Source organism: Neoarius graeffei, chromosome 26, assembly GCF_027579695.1.
Source record: "Neoarius graeffei isolate fNeoGra1 chromosome 26, fNeoGra1.pri, whole genome shotgun sequence".
In the NCBI taxonomy this organism is placed as follows: Eukaryota; Metazoa; Chordata; class Actinopteri; order Siluriformes; family Ariidae; genus Neoarius; species Neoarius graeffei.
This window is the reverse complement of record NC_083594.1, coordinates 26,231,699-26,254,198: the sequence shown is the minus strand read 5'-3', so window position 1 is coordinate 26,254,198 and position 22,500 is coordinate 26,231,699. Positions and strand designations below refer to the sequence as shown.

General features: G+C 46.1%; 1 long non-coding RNA gene across 1 annotated transcript in view; it reads left to right on the top strand.

Annotated features, from left to right (window-relative positions):
* The window catches only part of LOC132874690 (uncharacterized), a 29,584-nt gene that overhangs the window by 5,828 nt on the left and 1,256 nt on the right, over window positions 1-22,500 (top strand). Inside the window, exon 3 of the long non-coding RNA XR_009651697.1 lies at window positions 21,826-22,500. This exon is cut by the window's right edge and continues 1,256 nt beyond it. This is a non-coding gene — a long non-coding RNA (uncharacterized LOC132874690). The remainder of the gene's footprint in view (window positions 1-21,825) is intronic.

Genomic DNA, 22,500 nt, shown 5'->3' with positions numbered 1-22,500 from the left:
TACCTCTCTAATTTTTTGAATAGAATGTCGTGATTTATTGTATCAAATGCTTTCTTTAGATCTATGAAAATTTCCCATAACATGTTTTTTATTGTCTATACCATTTGTGATTTTCTCGATAAGTTCCATTAATGCCAGGGTTGTTGATCTGTCTTTCCGGAATCCGTATTGACTGTCAGCTAAGAGTTTATATTTTTCAATGAAGTTGTCTAGTTTTGCTGTGAACAGTTTTTCGAGGATCTTGGAGAACTGAGAGAGTAAAGAAACTGGCCTGTAATTTGTGTAATGGTGTCTATCTCCACATTTATATAAAGGTATAACTTTAGCTATTTTCATGTTGTTTGGAAATTTACCAGATTGAAAAGACATCTTACATATGTGAGTAAATGGTTCTACAATTTCTTCAATAACTTTTTTTTTTTTTATTAAACTCGTATATCATTCCAGTCACACGGATGTGAAATCTCCGCGTTTCCGCGGAAATCCGCGTTTTTCAAATTGCCTTTCCGCGTAAAAAAATCGTTTTCCGCGTTTTCTAAAATTTAAAAAAAAAAAATATATATATATATATATATATATATTCGGTAAAGTCTGGCGCGAAACTTTTCCGGATTTTACTAAGCGGAAGTGACGAAAGCTCCTTACAGCGATCTGATCATTATCGCTGTGTGGAGAGGAGTCGCTATTGTACATGCACTGCTACGAGCAGACCTGCCAACCTTTACGCATTTTGCGTAGCAGATACGCATTTAGACATCAAACTACGCTGCTACGATTTAACACTTCAAAATACGCAAAAAGCCATTGATGGCTTTGAGTTCAAAGTAGAGCCCTGCACTCCCGCGGGACCCAACGCAAAGCAGTGCGGCGCAGGGCAAATTTTGAAAGCTCATTTCGGGCGGGCGGGAGAGGTGATAAGCTGCAGTCCCGCTAACTAAAAACGTGTTTAAAATAAAATTTATAAATTATTAATTTATGTCTATCATATATAATTTGTGCTGGATATTTTATTTGGCATTAATAAAAACATTTTAAGATGCCTAAATTTGCGGATGTGGTCTAATCTCGCGTACGTTTCCGATTCCTTTCCGCTCTTCCGTGTTTGAGATCTCCGATCGTGGCAGAAGAGCAGAGCTCCTCTAGTGAAGCTCACAGTGCTTCAGAAGTGCTGCTTTAAAAAGAAAGTGGGAGTGCGAGTGCGCAAAGTGAGAGCTGTCAATCAAAGTGAGAGCTGTCAATCATGAGCGCATGCAGCGCTCAACTTGGAATGTGTCAGCAGAATGTCAGAGTCTAAACAATAAACTTACAATAAACCTAACAATGCCACCTATAAATACACAACATGTAGATCTACATAACGTTATCTGTGCCATCTCACAGCAGTTTGCTTAGCTATTTTTAATCAGGGCAAATAGCCTTATAGCCAAAACTAGTATATGATGCTTTAATTTATGGAGATGCCTTTTGTTTACACGTGATTTCCAAATGAGGGGTATTGCAATTTTATATTAGTCTAAATGAACATCTACACCAAGTTGCAAGCATCAGGGGAAGATTATGGACGCACCAAATTTGGCTTAACGGTCATTTAATGGTGAAATGCCGCTCGCACTGTCAGCCAACTTCGGGTTGTTTCTCTGAATTCCGACAATAAACGAGACCATCCGAACACATCTGAAAACATCGTGGTTTGAACTGTGTTGGTTCAAATCAACTTGGTTCAGACCAAGTTGGTACTACAGCTTTGGGAAACAGTCGTTTTTTGGATGTTAGTTAGTTCAAACTTGCATCGTACCATATTGGTTTAATGCTAACTTGGTTGGTTGTTTGGGAAACGCAGCCCTGAACGTGAGCTGTAGATATTTATGCTCAAATCCACTCAAAGTAGGGGGCGGGGCACCATCACGCTGTGTCTTTAAATTATATTCATTTCTTATAGGCCTACTTGTATTTCCTAGAATGTAAATGTGAGGAGTGACCTATAAGCTATGTACAATATTCTTAATATCCACTGTAGATTTTGGTAGGCGTGTTGGGTATCTCTGTAAAGCCTCAGCTGCGCATGCCGCCTGGTAACGCGCACCCTCGCTCCGTGCGCTAGGTGAAGGATCGGTCAGTGGGGAGCTCAGCTAAGCTCAGCATGTTTAATTCCCCAAGCCAATGACAAGAACTTTCGTGAGAAATAACGAACGTCTGCATCATGCGGGATTTGGGAGCGGGACAAAATATGGCAGGTGGGAGCGGGACTGAAAATCATCATTCTTTGCGGGAGCGGGACTGAAAATTCTGTCCAGCGCAGACCTCTACAAAGATCTTTAATATTCCGGTTCAACTGTCTGTGCATTCGCGCACTAGGCAACTCGTCTATGGGTGTAACCGCATTGACCAGCAACCTGTAGAGAAAAGAAGACTTCGACCAATCACAGCGCTAGTTTTAAACTCTTCAAATAGGCCTAGGCTATGAGGCGAAGCGGAGAGCCGAGGAGCCGTCAAAACGAAAGTAACGACATTGATTTTCATCCCTCTCGGTCGATCTTCATACTGTGACTGGTTTTACAAGGGAGGACGGTGCTAAACACCGTTTTGAAGGTAAATGGGCAGGGCAAGGGTATTGTGAATAAAGCAAGGACAACCCACAGTGTTCCGCCTTATCTGAAGGAAATATTTGTTCCAGCTTGTTTTGATATTTGACCCAGGCTTCTCAATCCAAAAAATATTGCATAGCCTAAAGTGAAAATGTAGTAGCCTACTGACGTTTCCATCCAGTCGACCGATAGACGCGTTAAAATCTTCTGAACTAGGCTACTCGTGCATGTGAGATTCAATGAGCAGCGCACGAAGTGTTTTCACGTAAGTGCGTGTAGTGGATGATGTGTGTTTTGTGTATGTGCGTGCCTTGCAGTTAATAATACACATGACGTCAGATGAGGATACTGACAGAGAGAGGTTAGCAAATCTAAAAAGAAGCGAGTCTATGCCCCTCAGAAGTTCCTAACGAAGTATCAAGATCAATGGCCATGCCTCCGCCCCCTAAACTGCCTAATCATGCGTTTTGCACAGTGTGCAATTATGATTTTGACATTAGCCATCAAGGAAATACAGGTAATAATATTGCTAACATAGAAATGCTTGCATTTATATACATAGGCCATTATTTTTTTCCAAATTAGGCCAGGTCAGTGAATATTATAAAGGCTATGTTATTGGATAGGCCAGAGTAGCCTATAATTTATTTTCAGTAAGTTTTTCTGTAAGTGTGGTTATCAGTTTGCATTTACTAAATATTAATATTGAAAAAAATATATTTATATAGGTACTCTGGAATATTCACTTTCGATGTTTAGTGTAGCGAGGAGCAACAGAATCTCTTTTATGGTCAAAACTAAATTTATGAAAAAAGGATTGTGTGTGTGTGTGTGTGTGTGTGTGTGTGTGTTTTGCAGACTGCCGGCGTCTGTTTTAAAAGACATAGGCTATAGCCCTTTGGTTTTTCTGTTATCTATACAATATAATGCTAAATGTCAAAAGGGACATAGCATGCTATTTGGGATTCTTTGTTGTTTATAATTCCCAATGTATTTAAGACATAATATGCCAAAGGCAGTACATTTATCCCTTATCTTTAAGTTTAAGGTCTGTATAAAGGACATATTTTTGGGGCACAGTTGCCTTGTGCCAAATGTCTTGGTGAAAGCATTGGAAATATATTCATGCCTTTTCATTAAGAGTTCTTGTTTTCTTCATAGTCTGCTTGTATGTTGAATAACTAGATATGGTGGTGAGTGGGAACTCTGTGCTTAGTAATACATTGTTCACATGCTCCCTCATTACAATCAATACTGATCAGCAAATGTGCCTGACCTCACGCCGTGCTGCGCTGCACCGCCACGATAAGTTGCTACTCAAAATTTTTTTCCAAGGTTGGCAGGTATGTACGAGTATGAATGAAAATGGCGGCGTTGTCTGTGAAGTCCGATGTCATGAAAATAGATTCTGGCATTGAAAATAAGTGGCGTTGGGACTGGTTAGAGCGCAAAGCTCCCGATGGAAGTGTTTTTAGTTTGGTTTTTGAAAAACTCAACAAGAAAGGAATCGCACGTTGCAAATTGTGTTGCTGTGAACTGAACTACGGACGGCGTGGATTTGTGACTCTCAGTGGACACGTGAAAAGCGAAAAACACAGGAGTCGAGTTGAGATTCAGAAGACTAACTATGCATTGCCAGGTAGGCATCAATAATAATAATAATAATAATAATGTTTTATCCTACGTATTAAAAACATTACCTTCACTGTTACTTTTTGAATGAAATTTTTAGTTCTCTGAAAATAATGTGATAATTCCAATCTAATTTATCACTAGCACATTTAATATTTACAGATACATTTGAACAATGATTAGGTTTAATCTGAAATTATATTGCAAGTATAAACTTCACAGAAAGTGTGGAATTTTATTTAGCCATTAATTTTTCAGGTGTTAGGTCTGATTGAAGAGAGTAAGTACATGTACTATGAACTGGTGGCAGGGTTTAAATTTTATTGCTAGTTATGTAAGGCCACATAAAATTATATTCTTGTTCCTCATAGTCATTACAGCCCGAACCAAAAAAAATTGACCCACCATAAACATTTTTTTTTTTTACACTGGTAATTTAGCATCATGCCTCTGAAACCAGAGTCTGCTCCAACCATTCCAATTTTTCGTGTTTTATCCCCCACATAGCAGAAAAATAAAACAAAATAAAAATAAAATAAGCCCGTCCTACCCATTTTGAGGAAAAATAGTGATGAGAAACAAGAAATTATTTTCATATGGCCTAACATGACATTTGTAGTGGTGGTAGTTTGGTATCAATGGGAACATTTTTCAGACTTAAGGCCAGACACGGCACCCCAAACCTGAAACATGACACTTTTTTCTCATTTTCAAAATTTTTTTGTAAAGTTCTGAAACATGTATCACTAAAGCACCATGAAATTTGACCAAAACATTTTTTAAACTGAAATGTGCTAATTTAGAAATTTTACATTTTATGTGCTTAAAGTGTCACCATTTTAAGTCCTTTTTACAAAAATTTTCGTGGGGGAGACCCCCCAGACCCCCACCAATGGGAGGGCATACCCTCCCCATGACAACTTCGTTGTCGTGACGACCCCTTCGGGGTCGTCTGTTGAGCCTAAAAATTTTCCTCTTTTTTAAAAATTTGTCACTCACATCCCTGCAGTCAGTGGAGGTTTTACTTTCACTTCTCCTTACAATGTCTATGACCTCTTTTATGCCAACTGCACCAAGGAATATAGATTTAGGATTTCTCTCCCATCGAGCAGCCTCCACCCCTCCAGGTGTCTGTATCTTGAATCGTTTCTGCCAAATTTGATCCCACATTTACAAAGAATCTATTAAAACCATTTACCACTTCCTCCATATTATTTATTGATCTGTCATTCTCAATATAATGATCAGGGTAGCTTGTGTTTTTGTTTTTACTGTAGCTCTATTCCTAATAATACTATTCAGTACATTCCATAGCCCCTTCATATTATTTTTATTACTATCTAATAATTTATTATAATCCTTCTTACATGTCCTCATAATGCTGGTTAATTTATTCTTGTATTTTTTATATTTAATTTTTGCCTCCAAAGTTCTTTTTTTTATGAATTGTCTATACAGCGTGTTTTTTTTTACAGGCATTTTTTAATCCTTTGATGATCCATGGACCATTTGCTTGTTTTTGTCCATCATTGTATTTCCTTACAGGACAGGTTTTATCATATAGTGTTTTAAAGATATTTAGGAATCCACTGTATGCTTTGTCAATATCTTCTTCCTCATATACAACTCTCCAGTTCTGTTTAAGTAATTCACTCTTAAGTATCCTTATGTTTTCTTCGGTTCTTATCCGTTTGTATTTCAGCTGATTCATATCCTTAGGTTTCCAGTAATTACAGTGATAGACAATAAATACAGGCAAATGGTCACTGATGTCATTATATAAAAGCCCACTTTCTGTATTATTTTCCATACTGTTTGTAAATACACTCACTGGCCACTTTATTAGGTACACCATGCTAGTAATGGGTTGGACCCCCTTTTGCCTTCAGAACTGCCTCAATTCTTCGTGGCATAGATTCAACAAGGTGCTGGAAGCATTCCTCAGAGAGTTTGGTCCATATTGACATGATGGCATCACACAGTTGGCGCAGATTTGTCGGCTGCACATCCATGATGCGAATCTCCCGTTCCACCACATCCCAAAGATGCTCTATTGGATTGAGATCTGGTGACTGTGGAGGCCATTTGAGTACAGTGAACTCATTGTCATGTTCAAGAAACCAGTCTGAGATGATTCCAGCTTTATGACATGGCGCATTATCCTGCTGAAAGTAGCCATCAGAAGTTGGGTACATTGTGGTCATAAAGGGATGGACATGGTCAGCAACAATACTCAGGTAGGCTGTGGCGTTGCAACGATGCTCAATTGGTACCAAGGGGCCCAAAGAGTGCCAAGAAAATATTCCCCACACCATTACACCACCACCACCAGCCTGAACCGTTGATACAAGGCAGGATGGATCCATGCTTTCATGTTGTTGACGCCAAATTCTGACCCTACCATTCGAATGTCGCAGCAGAAATCGAGACTCATCAGACCAGGCAACGTTTTTCCAATCTTCTATTGTCCAATTTCGATGAGCTTGTGCAAATTGTAGCCTCAGTTTCCTGTTCTTAGCTGAAAGGAGTGGCACCCGGCGTGGTCTTCTGCTGCTGTAGCCCATCTGCCTCAAAGTTTGACGTACTGTGCGTTCAGAGATGCTCTTCTGCCTACCTTGGTTGTAACGGGTGGTTATTTGAGTCACTGTTGCCTTTCTATCAGCTCGAACCAGTCTGGCCATTCTCCTCTGACCTCTGGCATCAACAAGGCATTTCCGCCCACAGAACTGCCGCTCACTGGATATTTTTTCTTTTTCGGACCATTCTCTGTAAACCCTAGAGATGGTTGTGCGTGAAAATCCCAGTAGATCAGCAGTTTCTGAAATACTCAGACCAGCCCTTCTGGCACCAACAACCATGCTACGTTCAAAGTCACTCAAATCACCTTTCTTCCCCATACTGATGCTCGGTTTGAACTGCAGGAGATTGTCTTGACCATGTCTACATGCCTAAATGCACTGAGTTGCCGCCATGTGATTGGCTGATTTAGAAATTGTGTTAACGAGCAGTTGGACAGGTGTACCTAATAAAGTGGCCGGTGAGTGTATATTATCTATTAATGTGACACAATGAGAAGTAATTCTACTAGGTTTGGTGATTTTTGGGTATAAACCCATACTGTACATTGTATTTATGAAATCTTCTGTCATTTTATGCTTTTTTGGATTTAACAGATCAATATTATAATCCCCACAGATAAACACAGTCTTCTGCACTGAGTTAGAAAACATGTTTTCCATCCAGTTTTCAAATATATCGATACTTTGATGCTGGAGTTCTGTACAAACAGCTCACAATTATATTTTTTACTTTTTCCATACAAATTTCCACTGTGATGCATTCCACCAGATTATCAACAGCTGCTGTCATACTCTCCACCACCTTATACTTCAATCCTTTGTCCACATGTATTGCCACACCTCCTCCTCTCTTTTTCACTCTGCTTATATGATTTAGATCATAACCCTCCATCTCAAAGTCCACATCTCTGTCAGTGCTGATCCATGTCTCTGAAATTGCTATGATGTTGAATGGGTTCTTAAACTGTTTCAAATATTCTTTAATACTGTGGAAGTTGGCATATAGGCTTCTGCTATTGAAGTGGATGATTGATATGTTATGCTTTGATTGAAAAGTTGTGTTGTAGTGCTCATCTGTGTAATAACTGCAGCTGTTTTCTATATCATTGAGTAAATTGTTATCCGGATCAATATCATGTTCTATGTCCTGTATTTTATGTTCTGTATATACAAAGTTTTCTCGTCCTAATGTGTGTTTATTATCAGGAGTTGTCATGGCTGTAGTTTAAGGATACCTTGTTGTACGTTTCGTTAATATTTGCTCAGCTCCTCCAGCTCCCTGATGACTAGTACTTTGGCTTGTTCTGGTGTTCCATTTAACTTGATGTATATTTTGCAGTTTGAAGTCCATGTTGATTTGTATTTTCTTCTGTTTTCTGAGTAAACGGGCCATTCTGGCAATGTCCGCATTTTTCTTTGTCAGGTGCTCATTGATGTAAACGTCTGATCCCTTCAGCCGTCTTCCCTGTTTCAGCAGTTCGTTTTTGTGTTTTCTATTTGCAAACCGAACTATTATTGCCGGGTTTGTCTTCTCGTTTCTCCTTGGGAGCGGGTGACAGGCCTCGATGTTCTCCCTGTCTAACTCAACTCCCTTTGAGCGGAGAAACGCCGCCACCTGTTGCTCCACCGATGCCGCGTCCTCCTCGCTCGGCTCCTCTCCGTTCCGCATCGCCACTGCCCGTGCATATGAACGAGGTTTCACTTCCAAGCCAGTGATTATGATGTCGTTCATTCTGGTATATTGCTCCAGGTCGGCCACCCGGTTCTCCAGCAAGTTAATCCGCTTGTCCTTCTCGGTGATTTTTAGCCTCAAGGCTTTAACTTCCTCCACCAGGCTCATGATGGTTTTCTGCTGTTGTCTAACAGCAGAAACCTCCTCCATCAACATGTCGAGCGATCTTTTAATATCGTCGACCTCCTCAACCTGTGCTGTATTCTTTTTTGGTGGCATGTCGCGAAGCGAGGAGCGACGCGCAGGAAGAACAAGCGGGGCGGCAGCAGCGCGGCAGGAAAATCTGAGGCTTCAGCCGCGGCCTGGGCCCGCTCTCAGCCCGCTCTCGCTCTCAGCCCGCTCTCGCTCTCAGCGTGTTCCCGCGCAACCTCTCAGCCTGCTCTCGCTCTCAGCGTGTTCCCGCGCAGCCTCTCAGCCCGCTCTCAGCGTGTTCCCGCGCAGCCTCTCAGCCCGCTCTCAGCGTGTTCCGCCGCAGCCTCTCAGCCCGCTCTCAGCGTGTTCCGCCGCAGCCTCTCAGCCCGCTCTCAGCGTGTTCCCGCGCAGCCTCTCAGCCCGCTCTCAGCGTGTTCCCGCGCAGCCTCTCAGCCCGCTCTCAGCCCATTCCCGCGCAGCCTCTCAGCCCGTTCCCGCGCAGCCTCTCGGCCCTACTCTGAGCGTGTTCCCGCGCAGCCTCTCGGCCCGCTCTCAGCGTGTTCCCGCGCAGCCTCTCGGCCCGCTCTCAGCGTGTTCCCGCGCAGCCTCTCGGCCCGCTCTCAGCGTGTTCCCGCGCAGCCTCTCGGCCCGCTCTCGGCCCGTTCCCGCGCAGCCTCTCGGCCCGCTCTCGGCCCGTTCCAGCGCAGCCTCTCGGCCCGCTCTCGGCCCGTTCCCGCGCAGCCTCTCGGCCCGCTCTCGGCCCGTTCCCGCGCAGCCTCTCGGCCCGCTCTCGGCCCGTTCCCGCGCAGCCTCTCGGCCCGTTCCCGCGCAGCCTCTCGGCCCGTTCCCGCGCAGCCTCTCGGCCCGCTCCCGCGCAGCCTCTCGGCCCGCTCTCAGCCCGTTCCCGCGCAGCCTCTCGGCCCGCTCTCAGCCCGTTCCCGCGCAGCCTCTCGGCCCGCTCTCAGCCCGTTCCCGCGCAGCCTCTCAGCGACTGGTTTGATCCAAAACATACCTCAAAGTCCATCATTAACTATTTTAAGAAACGTAAGTTGAGTTTTTTTGGAATGGCTCTCACAGTCTCCTGACTTGAACATCACTAAAAATATGTAGGTTGATCTTAAACATGCTGTGTCCAAGATTCCCCAAGAAAATTTCAGAACTAGAAACAATTCCTAGAAAGGTCTCTAGCTGGCTACAAAAAGTATTTGCAAGAGATATTTGCCAGATGGAGTATTCATAAATACTGATTTATTAGGATGTCTCTTTTGCACGTCACAATTGCTATTTTAAAAAATCTAAATGTTTATTAAATTAGTTTTTTTTTTTTCCAAATGTTGTACATACTTCTTTTCAGTTAAATAAAAATCAACAAAATATGTCATTTGGTAAGAGCTGTCCAAACTATTGCATTCAATTTTATAGGACAATTCCTCCTGAACCCCACCCCATTTTCTTGCCAAGGCTGAGTAATGGTGCTGAGGGTAGTGTGTATAGCACATTATTAATGTAAGGTTACCAGAAAATTGAATGAAAGTCTAAATAAGGAGTACTCTATAAGCAGATGCAGAAATTAATTAAACTAATTTTAACCAACAAAATCTCTCCACTATACATACACTCACTGGCCAGTTTATTAGGTACACCCATACACCTGCTGTTGTATGCAGTTATTTAATCAGCCATTCCCTTGACAAGAGCACAATGCATAAAATCATGCAGACACAAATCAAGAGCTTCAGTTAATGTTCACTTCAAACATCAGAATTGGAAAAAATGTGATCTCTGTAACTTTCACTGTGGTGGGGGTTGGTGCCAGATGGACTGGTTTGAGTATTTCAGAAACTTAAGGAAGAAAGAAACCTTTGTTTGTCACATGCACACTTCAAGCACAGTGAGATTCACCGTCTGCATTTAATCCATTTGAAGCAGTGAGCGCGCGCGCGCACACACACACACACACACACACACACACACACCCAGAGCAGTGGGCAGCCATACTACAGTGCCCAGGGAGCAGTTAGGGGTTAGGTACCTTGCTCAAGGGCACTTCAGCCCAAGGCCACCCCATGTTAACCTAACTGCATGTCTTTTAACTGCTGATCTCCGGGTGTTTTCACACAAAAAAAGTCTCTAGAGATTGCACAGAATGGTGCAAAAAACACTGATGCCCCTTTTCCACCAAATCAGTTCCAGGGCTGGTTCGGAGCCAGTGCTGGTTCTCAACTCGTTCAACTTGTGAGCCAGCTGAGAACCAGCTTGCTTTTCCATCGCTCGCGGTGCTAAGAGAAGACACATTACATTGCTGTATACGTCAGTTACGTCGTTGTATACGTCATTACATCGTTGTATACGTCATTACGTCGCTACATTTGCATAAACCTTGGTGCGAATATCGAAGCAAAAACAATGCGGAAGAAGCAGCAGCAACAACAATGATAATAATAATGGATGACTTCGCATTTGTACAGCTGCTGCTTCTCGTCGCTTAAAAATGGCGATCTTTCGCGGTCTTATTGTTGTCGGTCTTAACAACTCTGCCCCCCCGGTGACATAAGCGGTTCTTTTCTCTGGCCCAGCAGAGAGTTGGTGCTAGCCTGGAACCGGTTTTTCTGGCCCCAGAGCCAGTTCTTTGTCAGTGGAAACAGAAAACCCGGTTCCAAACTAAGCACTGGCCCCAAACCAGCCCTGGAACTGCTTTGGTGGAAAAGGGGCATGAGTGAGCAACAGTTCTGTGGGTAGAAATGCCTTGTTGATAAGAGAAGTCCAAGGAAAATGGCCAGATTGGTTTTAGCTGCCAGGAAGGATATAGCAACTCATATAATCACTCTTTACAACCGCAATGAGCAGAAAAAACATTTTCGGCAACAGCAGAAGACCACATTGAGTTTCACTCCTACCAGCCAAGTACAGAAATCTTAGGATCAAGAACAAGTTCCTATTAAAGTGGTCGGTGAGTGTATATACTGTATAGTGTTTTTCATTCCACATACGGGGGGGGACTGTTTATTTCTCCATGTTCTAAGGTGTCACAATATCCATCCATTATCTATAACCACTTATCCTGTGCAGGGTCGCAGGCAAGCTGGAGTCTATCCCAGCTGACTATGGACAAGAGGTGAGGTTCACCCTGGACAAGTCACCAGATCATCACAGGGCTGACACATATGGCCCTTTTCCACTACCCTTTTTCAGCTCACTTCAGCCCGACACGGCTCGCGTTTCGACTACCAAAAACCAGCACGACTCAGCTCGTTTCAGCCCTGCTTAGCCCCTAAAACTCGCACCGTTTTGGAGTGGGGCTGAAGCGAGCCAAGCCGTGCCGAGTGAGGTTGGGGGCGTGAGCAGACACTCCCCTGTGCACTGATTGGTGAGGAGGAGTGTCCTCACATGCCCACACACGCCTCGCGAGCGCGCTGGGATCTGTAAACACCGCAAACCCGGAAGAAGAAGAATTACGAATTACAAGAATTTCTGAAGCCTTATGCGCCTCGCCTCATCTATACGCTCTTGCCAGTCAGTATCTGTTGGCGTTGTCGGTGACAACAAGCCACAGCACCAAGACCAGCAACATTAACGACTCCATGTCCTCCATGTTTATTGTTTACTATTCGGGTCGTGAGACTACCGCTTAAAAGCTCACTGAATCAGTGACATACAGAGCATCGTGGACGAGTTCGTGGAGCACAAGGCTCGTCGTATGCCCTTCAAATAATGCGCGCAGTAGGCTATTGATGTTTTGGGCACGTTACTTTCAAAAAGTAATTAGTTATAGTTACTAGTTACTTTTCCCAAAAAGTAACTGAGTTAGTAACGGAGTTACTTTGTCATAAAAGTAACTAATTACCAGGGAAAGTAATTATTCCGTTACATTTTGTTCCCCCCCCCCCCCCCCCCCCCCAAAAAAAAAATCAAATTCAATTAGTGTAATCATAATAAAAGTGAATGTTAAATGTGTTTAATGACTGAAATGGACACTTAACAGAACCAGTTAGTAACATTATCTACACTATATTAATATTTTTGTGGGACAATGTGAGATAAGACATCTATCAAATTTAATATATTTTTGCAGTTATTAAAATTATGTTACTAATTACTGGCCACTGACGAGGACAAACGCTTTGTTCCTCGACATAATGTGCATTGCACGTAAACACTCTTGCCTTTTATTTCAAGTAATGAAAAGTAATGGCTGTATTTCCAATGTGAAAGCGCAGTGCTGGGCTGACCGCTCGCCATCGCTGGGTCTTCCGATTGAAAGCGTGCGCAGTAGTGCAGTAGGCGTGGCCTACCTACATATGTTGTCCAAATCTACTCTGATTGGCTTACTGTGCCGTTGTCTCGTGTCTCCCCGCCCCACACTAAAGCAGAGTAAAGAAAGGCTGAACGAGCAGCGTGCCAGATGAGAACAGCTTTAATAAAGTAACGCATAGTATTTTATTGTAAGTAACGGGAACGGCGTTATAACGATGTAAAAAGTAATTAGTTAGATTACTCGTTACTAAAAAAAGTAACGCCGTTAGTAACGCCGTTTATTCTAACGCCGTTATTCCCATCACTGATTATGACCCATGTACAGTATGTCACCTAATGTTTTTTTGTTTCTGAGTTACATGTTCGTTTGAAGGACTTAATGTACAAAATAACATAGTTGCACCCCGTAGTGTTGAAATTGGTAAACACAGTGCATTCAGTGAGGTTTGCACCGCCCTCCTTTTATTTCTGACTCTTCCTGTCACCGTTGCAACCTCTGAGCGCTCATTCGTATGCCCTTCAAATAATGTGCGCAGTATAGGCTATTGATGTTTTATTATGAGCCATGTACAGTATCCTAATGTTTTTTGTTTCTGAGTTACATGTTCGTTTGAAGGACTTGATGTACTAAATAACATAGTTGCACCCAGTAGTGTTGAAATTGGTAAACACCGCAGTTGCGGACATTTTGTAGCCTAAAATGATGTTATGATAAGCTTTAATAAAGGGCCCGGTCATTTGCCCCGCCCCCGGCCTGGCTCTGACTTGTTCCGCCACTGTCACTGATGTCACTGTTTGCGCTGCTTAACGACATCACGTGACGTCCACCCACTTTCGCTAACTCCACCCAATGTGTCCACCCACTTCCAGCCAGCGCGGTTCAGCGCGGTTGTAGTCGAAATGCAACTCCAACAGCCCCGCTCAGCTCGACTCAGCACGGCACGGCTCAGCCGCGTTTGTAGTGGAAAAGCGGCAATAGAGACAAACAACCATTCACACTCATGGTCAATTTAGAGCCACCAATTAGCCTAACCTGCATGCCTTTAGACTGTGGGGAAAACTGGAGCACCCAGAGGAAACCCATGCAGAGACAGGGAGAACATGCAAACTCCACACAGAAAGGCCCTCGTCAGCCACTGGGCTCAAACCCAGAACCTTCTTGCTGCGAGGCGACAGTGCTAACCACTATACCACCATGCCACCTGACAATATGCACTTTAATTTTCTTTTTATACAATAGTTAGTGGGCGGCACGGTGGTGTAGTGGTTAGCGCTGTCGCCTCACAGCAAGAAGGTCCGGGTTCGAGCCCCATGGCCGGCGAGGGCCTTTCTGTGCGGGGTTTGCATGTTCTCCCCGTGTCCGTGTGGGTTTCCTCCGGGTGCTCCGGTTTCCCCCACAGTCCAAAGACTTGCAGGTTAGGTTAACTGGTGACTCTGAATTGACCGTAGGTGTGAATGTGAGTGTGAATGGTTGTCTGTGTCCATGTGTCAGCCCTGTGATGACCTGGCGACTTGTCCAGGGTGTACCCCGCCTTTCGCCCGTAGTCAGCTGGGATAGGCTCCAGCTTGCCTGCGACCCTGTAGAACAGGATAAAGCGGCTAGAGATGATGAGATGAGATGAGACGAGACAATAGTTAGTTCTTGTGCACTAATTTGATTGGACAAGTGGCATTCCAACAGTGCTGACATTTAGTTTCACAGCACTGGTACTGTCTGTGCCATGCTGCCTGCCTGTGTTCACTACATAAAAGTCCAGTTCTATCAATAATTTGTGACATTGCAACCGTTACTACACTTACTATAGGCTGTCAGTCAGTCTGACAGTCATTTGCAACATGAAACATTGTGTGGTTGTGGCTTCTTTGAGAACTATTTTTGCTGATAGACAAAAGTAAATAAAATATTTCACCATATTGTGTCTGAAATGTCAGTTACTTTTATAATAATAACTTAGAACTGTTGTAGTTGTACAAAAGCAAGAGTGCTGTTGTACTGCTGTTCTTCCTGTGGCCTCATGCCTTTAGCCGAATCATAGCCTGTAACGGTTCGTATGGGTGGGTGGAGCACAGAGGATGGCAGGACAGAGATCAGGTTCTGAAATAGGGGTTTTATTGCCACACTTTTCAGTGAACAACTCTTAATGAGACAGACACACACACGACCGGCGTCTGGCTCGGGGATGAGCTCCTCTGCTCTACGCTCTCCCTCCTTAAATAGGGCGCGGTCACTGGGAAGACACACACAAACACAGGTTAATTGACCTCAGGTGTAGTGATTCTGCCGTTTACCTTCCCTGACTCCGCCCTCCTATCACAGACCGGCGCTTGACCATGCCCTCGCTGCCACATACCCCCACCGCCCGACTCAGGCCAGGCGGCCGTCCGGCCTGCAGCCGACTCCCCCCCCCCCCCCCCGTTACAGGAGAGGAAGTCCGCCACGACCATCTGCGCCCCCGGCCTGTGGACCACCTTGAAATTAAAGGGTTGGAGTGCCAGATACCAACGGGTGATCCGGGCGTTGGCATCCTTCATGCGCTGGAGCCACTGGAGGGGCGCGTGGTCCAAACAGAGGGTGAAAGGGTGCACCAGCAGGTAGTAACGGAGGGCAAGGACCACCCACTTGATTGCCAGACACTCTTTTTCTATCGTGCTGTAGTGCCCCTCACGCACCAACAGCTTCCTACTGATGTATAGGACTGGGCGGTCCTCCCCCTCCACCTCCTGGGACAAAACCACCCCCAGCCCTCTGTCCGACGCATCTGTCTGCAACATAAAGGGGAGAGAAAAGTCAGGGGAGTGTAAAAGTGGCCCCCCACACAGTGTGGCCTTTACCTCAGAAAAAGCCCGCTGGCATTGCTCCGTCCACTGGACCGGATCTGGTGCCCCCTTTTTAGTGAGATCAGTCAGCGGGCTGGTGACGTCCGAATAATTAGGTATAAACCTCTGATAATAGCCAGCCAGCCCCAGGAACTGTCTCACCCCCTTTTTGGTCTTGGGCCTCGGGCAGCCCGCAATTGCTGCGGTCTTGTTAATTTGGGGACGCACCTGCCCATTGCCCAAGTGGAAGCCCAGATACCGTACTTCCACCCGCCCAATCACACACTTCTTTGGGTTGGCTGTGAGACCCGCTCGCCTCAGCGACCTAAGGACGGCCTTCAGATGTTCGAGATGCCTCGGCCAGTCATTGCTATAGATGATTATGTCGTCGAGGTAGGCGGCCGCATAGGTGGCGTGGGGGCGGAGGACCCTGTCCATTAGCCGCTGAAACGTAGCGGGCATCCCAAACAGCCCAAAAGGAAGTGTGACGAATTGGTGTAATCCGAACGGTGTGGAAAAGGCCGTTTTTTTCTCGGGATAGTGGAGTCAAAGGGATACTGGCAGATCCCCTTGTCAAATCCAGTGTCGAATAAAAGCGAGCCGTGCCTAGTCGATCGAGCAACTCATTAATCTGAGGCATTGGGTACGCGTCAAATTTAGACACCACGTTGATTTTTCTGTAGTCCACACAGAACCGGACTGACCCGTCGGCCTTGGGTACCAAGACCACCGGGCTGCTCCAGTCACTGTGGGACTCCTTGACGATGCCCATTTCGAGCATGGCCTCAAGTTCTTCCCGAACCACCTTTTTTTTTGTGTTCGGGTAGCCTGTAAGGGCGGCTATGCACTACCACCCCCGGGGGCGTCTCTATGTGGTGCTCTATGAGGTCAGTGCAACCGGGCAGGGGCGAGAACACATCCGAAAACTCGGTCTGCAACTGGGCGACCTCTGTGAGTTGGGTCGGGGAGAGGTGGTCTCCACAGGGGACCGGAGGGGTACGTGATGCTAATGCCCCTTTTTGAACCTCCGGCCCCAGCTCTGCCTTCTCCGGAACCACCGACACCAACGCCACGGGGACCTCCTCATTCCAGAGTTTAAGCAGATTGAGGTGGTAAATCTGTAGAGCCCCTCCCCTGTCCGTTCGCCTCACCTCGTAGTCGACGTCCCCGACTTGCCGTGTGACCTCAAAGGGTCCTTGTCACTTGGCGACCAATTTGGAGCTCGATGTGGGCAACAGTACAAGTACTTTGTCTCCCAGTGCGAACTCTCTAAGGCGCGTACCCTTGTTGTACAGGCGGGTTTGCCATTCTTGGGCCTGCTGCAAATTCTCCTGGGTTAGGTGGGTGAGGGTGTGGAGTTTTGCACGCAGGTCCATAACGTATTGAATTTCGTTTTTGCTTTGTGAAGGTTCCTCCTCCCAATTTTCCCACAGCACATCTAGAATGCCACGCGGTTTACGCCCATATAATAATTCGAACAGGGAGAACCCCGTGGAGGCTTGGGGGACCTCTCGCACTGAAAACAGCAAGGGCTCGAGCCACTTATCCCAATTATGTGCGTCCTCACTTACGAATTTTTTAATTATATTCTTGAGGGTGGGCGGCACGGTGGTGTAGTGGTTAGCGCTGTCGCCTCACAGCAAGAAGGTCCTGGGTTCGAGCCCCAGGGCCGGCGAGGGCCTTTCTGTGTGGAGTTTGCATGTTCTCCCCGTGTCCACGTGGGTTTCCTCCGGGTGCTCCGGTTTCCCCCACAGTCCAAAGACATGCAGGTTAGGTTAACTGGTGACTCTAAATTGACCGTAGGTGTGAATGTGAGTGTGAATGGTTGTCTGTGTCTATGTGTCAGGCCTGTGATGACCTGGCGACTTGTCCAGGCTGTACCCCGCCTTTCGCCCGTAGTCAGCTGGGATAGGCTCCAGCTTGCCTGCGACCCTGTAGAAGGATAAAGCGGCTAAAGATAATGAGATGAGATGAGATTCTTGAGGGTGCGGTTGAACCGTTCAAGTAAACCGTCCATTTGTGGGTGATACACGCTGGTGCGGATCGGCTTAATACCCAATAACCTATACAGTTCGTTCAGTGTTCGTGACATAAACGAGGTGCCTTGATCAGTCAGAATCTCTTTTGGGATTTCAACTCGGGAGATGACGCGGAAGAGTGCCTCTGCAATACTGCGTGCTGAGATACTGCGAAGAGGCACGGCTTCCGGGTATCGCGTTGCATAGTCCACCAGAACTAATATAAAGCGGTACCCTCGTGTTGACTGATCTAATGGCCCGACGAGATCCATCCCAATTCTTTCGAACGGGGTCTCGATTAATGGTAGAAGGCGCAAAGGCGCTTTTGGAATGGCCGCTGGGTTTACTGACTGGCATTCGCGGCATGCCGTACACCACCTACGGACATCGCCGCGAATCCCCGGCCAATAAAATCGGGCCATTATTCGGGCTAGTGTCTTATCCTGCCCTAGGTGTCCAGCCATGGGATTAAAGTGAGCCGCCTGGAATACCAATTCCTGGCGGCTCTTTGGAATTAAAAGCTGCGTGACTCACTCTTTGGTCTGAGTGTCCTGCGTCACTCGGTATAATCTCATCTCATTATCTCTAGCCGCTTTATCCTTCTACAGGGTCGCAGGCAAGCTGGAGCCTATCCCAGCTGACTACGGGTGAAAGGCAGGGTACACCCTGGACAAGTCGCCAGGTCATCACAGGGCTGACACATAGACACAGACAACCATTCACACTCACACCTACGGTCAATTTAGAGTCACCAGTTAACCTAACCTGCATGTCGTTGGACTGTGGGGGAAACCGGAGCACCTGGAGGAAACCCACGCGGACACAGGGAGAACATGCAAACTCCGCACAGAAATGCCCTCGCCGGTCCCGGGGCTCGAACCCAGGACCTTCTTGCTGTGAGGCGACAGCGCTAACCACTACACCACCGTGCCGCTACTCGGTATAATCTATCCTTCAAAATCGCGAAGTAGGGGAAGGACGGGGTGGTGTTCGGCTGGAGCGTTTGACCATTGATTACTCTCACTTGGTCAAACACATGCCGCAGAGTCCCATCTCGCGATTGCTCTAATGGGAAATCCGCGAGGGATTCCCCAACAGAGAGAGGAGGGGCCGGCGGCTCCTCACTCTGACGCGGAGATGACGTAGATGGCTCTGCGACAGCTGCTCCCACCAAAGCGACACCAGGACCTCCCCCTGTTAAATGGCAGGACCCACTCTTCACCAAGTGTGTCATTAAGTCCCGAAATCCCGGCCAATCAGTCCCCAAAATTAAAGAGTGGGTAAGGCGAGGATTAACCGCCGCCTTCACTATGAATTTTTCCCCTCGGAAAAAAATGTGGACCGACACCAAAGGGTAGCTGTGAATGTCCCTGTGCAGACACAACACCTTCACCCCCTGTGCTCCTCCCAATGCCTCGTTTTGCACCAGGCTTTGGTGAATTGAGGTCTGATTACAACCAGAATCCACCAATGCCTGATATGTATCCCTTTGAATACTCACCGGTATGCGATACGCTCCAGCCCGATCGAGGGCGGCTCCTGGCGCATCGGGGATCCGAACCACCACGTCCACCTCCATCACCATGCACTGTTGTTGGAGGTGGCCCGGCTCCCCGCAGCGCCAGCAAACCGGCCCGGGCTTCCTCTCCGCACCGGTGTTCTGGGGCTCACTCACCTGAGGGGGGGAGAGACAGACACAGAAGGGAGAAACAGGAGGGCACCGTGGGTGTGGCGGGCCGGCCCTGGTGGCGCCGGCCCTTGCCTCCGCGGTGGGGGAATGGGGCGAGGACGAGACACAGGGGGAGAGAGAGAGAAGAGGCTGTCTGCTGTCCTGCCGCCGGGACAGCTGCCATATGGTCCTCCGCCAGCTCTATTGCTTGATCCAGCGACGCCGGGCGGTGGCACTGGACCCGCTCCGCGGTTCCTGCTGGCAAGCGAGCGACGAACTGCTCCAGTACCACCTGGTCGATGATCCCCTCAGCATCGCGGTTGTCAGCCCTCAACCACCGCCAGCAGGCATCCCGGAGTTGCTGGCCAAACGCGAACGGCCGGCCGACTTCCTCCAAGCGCAAAGCGCGGAAGCGCTGATGCTGCTGCTCAGGGGTGCACCCCACACGCTGGAGGACGGCCCGGCAGAGGTCCGAGTAGGCCAGCCGGCGGTTGGTGGGGAACTGTAGCGTGGCCAGCTGCGCCTCTCCCATTAGCAGGGGGATGAGGCGCGCCGCGCGCTGCTCCATTGGCTACCCCGAGGTCTCCGCGACTTGCTCGAAGAGCGTGATGAAAGCCTCGGGGTCGTCCTGCGGGCCCATCTTGGTTAGGGTGAGGGGGGACGGGCCCACGGTGGGAGCGCTGGTGGACCCCGCTGACGCGAGGAGGTGCCGGAACGCCTCACGGTCTTCTTGCTGGGCCAGCACCAGGGCCTCGAACCGCTGTTCCTGTTCCTTTCGGAGGGAGACTAGCGCCTGGTGCTGGCTTTGCTGGGCCGTGGCGAGGGCGTGGACCAATTTGGCGAACGGGGAGGACTCCATGGGGCTGACCAGCTGCTGCGCTCCATGTCCTGGGTTTCGGCACCACTGTAACAGTTCGTATGGGTGGGTGGAGCACAGTGGACGGCAGGACAGAGATCAGGTTCTGAAATAGGGGTTTTATTGCCACACTTTTCAGTGAACAACTCTTAATGAGACAGACACACACACGACCGGTGTCTGGTTCGGGGATGAGCTCCTCTGCTCTACGCTCTCCCTCCTTAAATAGGGCGCGGTCACTGGGAAGACACACACAAACACAGGTTAATTGACCTCAGGTGTAGTGATTCTGCCACTTACCTTCCCTGACTTCTCTTGTCACAGACCGGCGCTTGACCACGCCCCCGCTGCCACATAGCCATACAGAGATTCCCATACAACAGCACTCTTGCTCATGCAATATTGCTTAAATATGGCCAAATTACAGAGCCTATGAAATAATTTCAATGACAACAATGACCTCACTCAGTCAGACAACCACTTATATTTACAGTTTGTCCTTGACAAAAAGCATTAACAAGTTAATTGACATGTAAAATCTCACATTCAAAAGTACAATGGCATGAGGCAAATAATGTGAATGTAATGTAAAAAGTGTGTAAATTTTAATTTGGACAGGAGAAACAAAAAGGTGACAGTGAAATGCATGCATTTAATGATGAATCAATTGAAAATTGTGTTATTTCCTTCTGAAATAAGCACAAAATCTGTTTTATGAGGTTTAATTTGTAACAAAATGATAGTTTTAGATGGAGAATCATCTATCCACTCAATTTGGAGTCAGATATCTGAACTTTTCTGGCCACAACCTTCAGAATGTTGAAGATCGTAACTTGACTGGTTCTCAGGACTTCCAAGTAGACTTATTTCCATCCACAGGTTTCCTTGAAGCAATATATAATCCCTGGTTTTTAAAGAAGTACATAGACTCCCATCTTTAAAATTTATTTGAGTTTTGTGTAATGCACTTAGTAATGAACAAACAAAATGTTCTTATGTGTTTGCTGCAGAAAAATGTGTGGGTAGTTATGTTATGTCACTTAAACTGCCTCTTCCTATGAAACTGGTCAAGTCTTAGTGAAATTTAGTAAAGAAATATACATAATATATTATTAATAAAGATCTGTACAGTACCAGACTCTGGTGAAGCTAAAAGCTTGGCTTGTGGGACTAATGAAATTGTGGTCATTGTGAAGAATGGTAATGCAATGCACCACAATGACACCAAAAATTTTGTTCAGTTTTGAATAAAACTATCCTGCAAAACACAAAACTAAAACTCTTTGTTCATTTGTCTTAAAATTATTTGGCCTTATACTCTGGTAAGTTGCCCTCTAAGTTTAAAATTTGACAGCTGATCTAAATAAAAAATATATATTGTTTGATTTTAAATGAGCAATTACAGCAGTTTGACAATAATTATGTTCATGATGTTAAGATCCAATCACAAGACTTGGGTTTTCTAATCCAGTACATTTGACCAATTATTGCCGAATATTCAGCGTTTTGTTGTTTTTTGGGTTTTTTTTTTTTTGCTTGCTTGTTTTTTAGAAGACAACTTCTGAAAATGCGGGAAGCAAATCTGAATCATGGAACAGGATGAAGAGTTGTGACAATTGCACTACCTCTGTATTCAAGGACTCCATATAGGATTTTGTGAAGCACTTCAGAAGCAACATAAGGTAAGACTTGTTTACTATGGAAATGCATGTATTTTTATTTATATATTTATTTACTTATTTATTGTTTTAGCCTTGGCTGGCTATACATCTATTTATTACAAGTCTTACACAGAGCTGTGTTTTGCACCTGATACATAATGTCAGCCTCAGCTTACATGTTTGTCATGATTAAATTATATAAACTGAAGTCTATATAAAATTAAAAATCTACACTGTGATTGTTTGAAAATTTATATCTGTACTTACCAGTAGATGCAGTTAGTTTTCTGAAACGGATTCCTTTTTAGGTTAAAAATAACTGAAGTCTTATTCATTGCTCTGCTGAGACTCCTCCTGCACAGAGATTCAACTCCTGCACACACACACCCTGAATTTGTATGTGCAGCTGGCAGCTCTGCTTGCCTCAGGTCAGGTCATGCCCAACAACAACCCCTGCTACATCACCAGCTGAGCCAAAACCCACAGTCAGTGAGAGCCAAAGGCAGCTGGTGACCAGAATTGACCGTAGGTGACTTCTACTTTTAAACATAACAGGATCTGGACT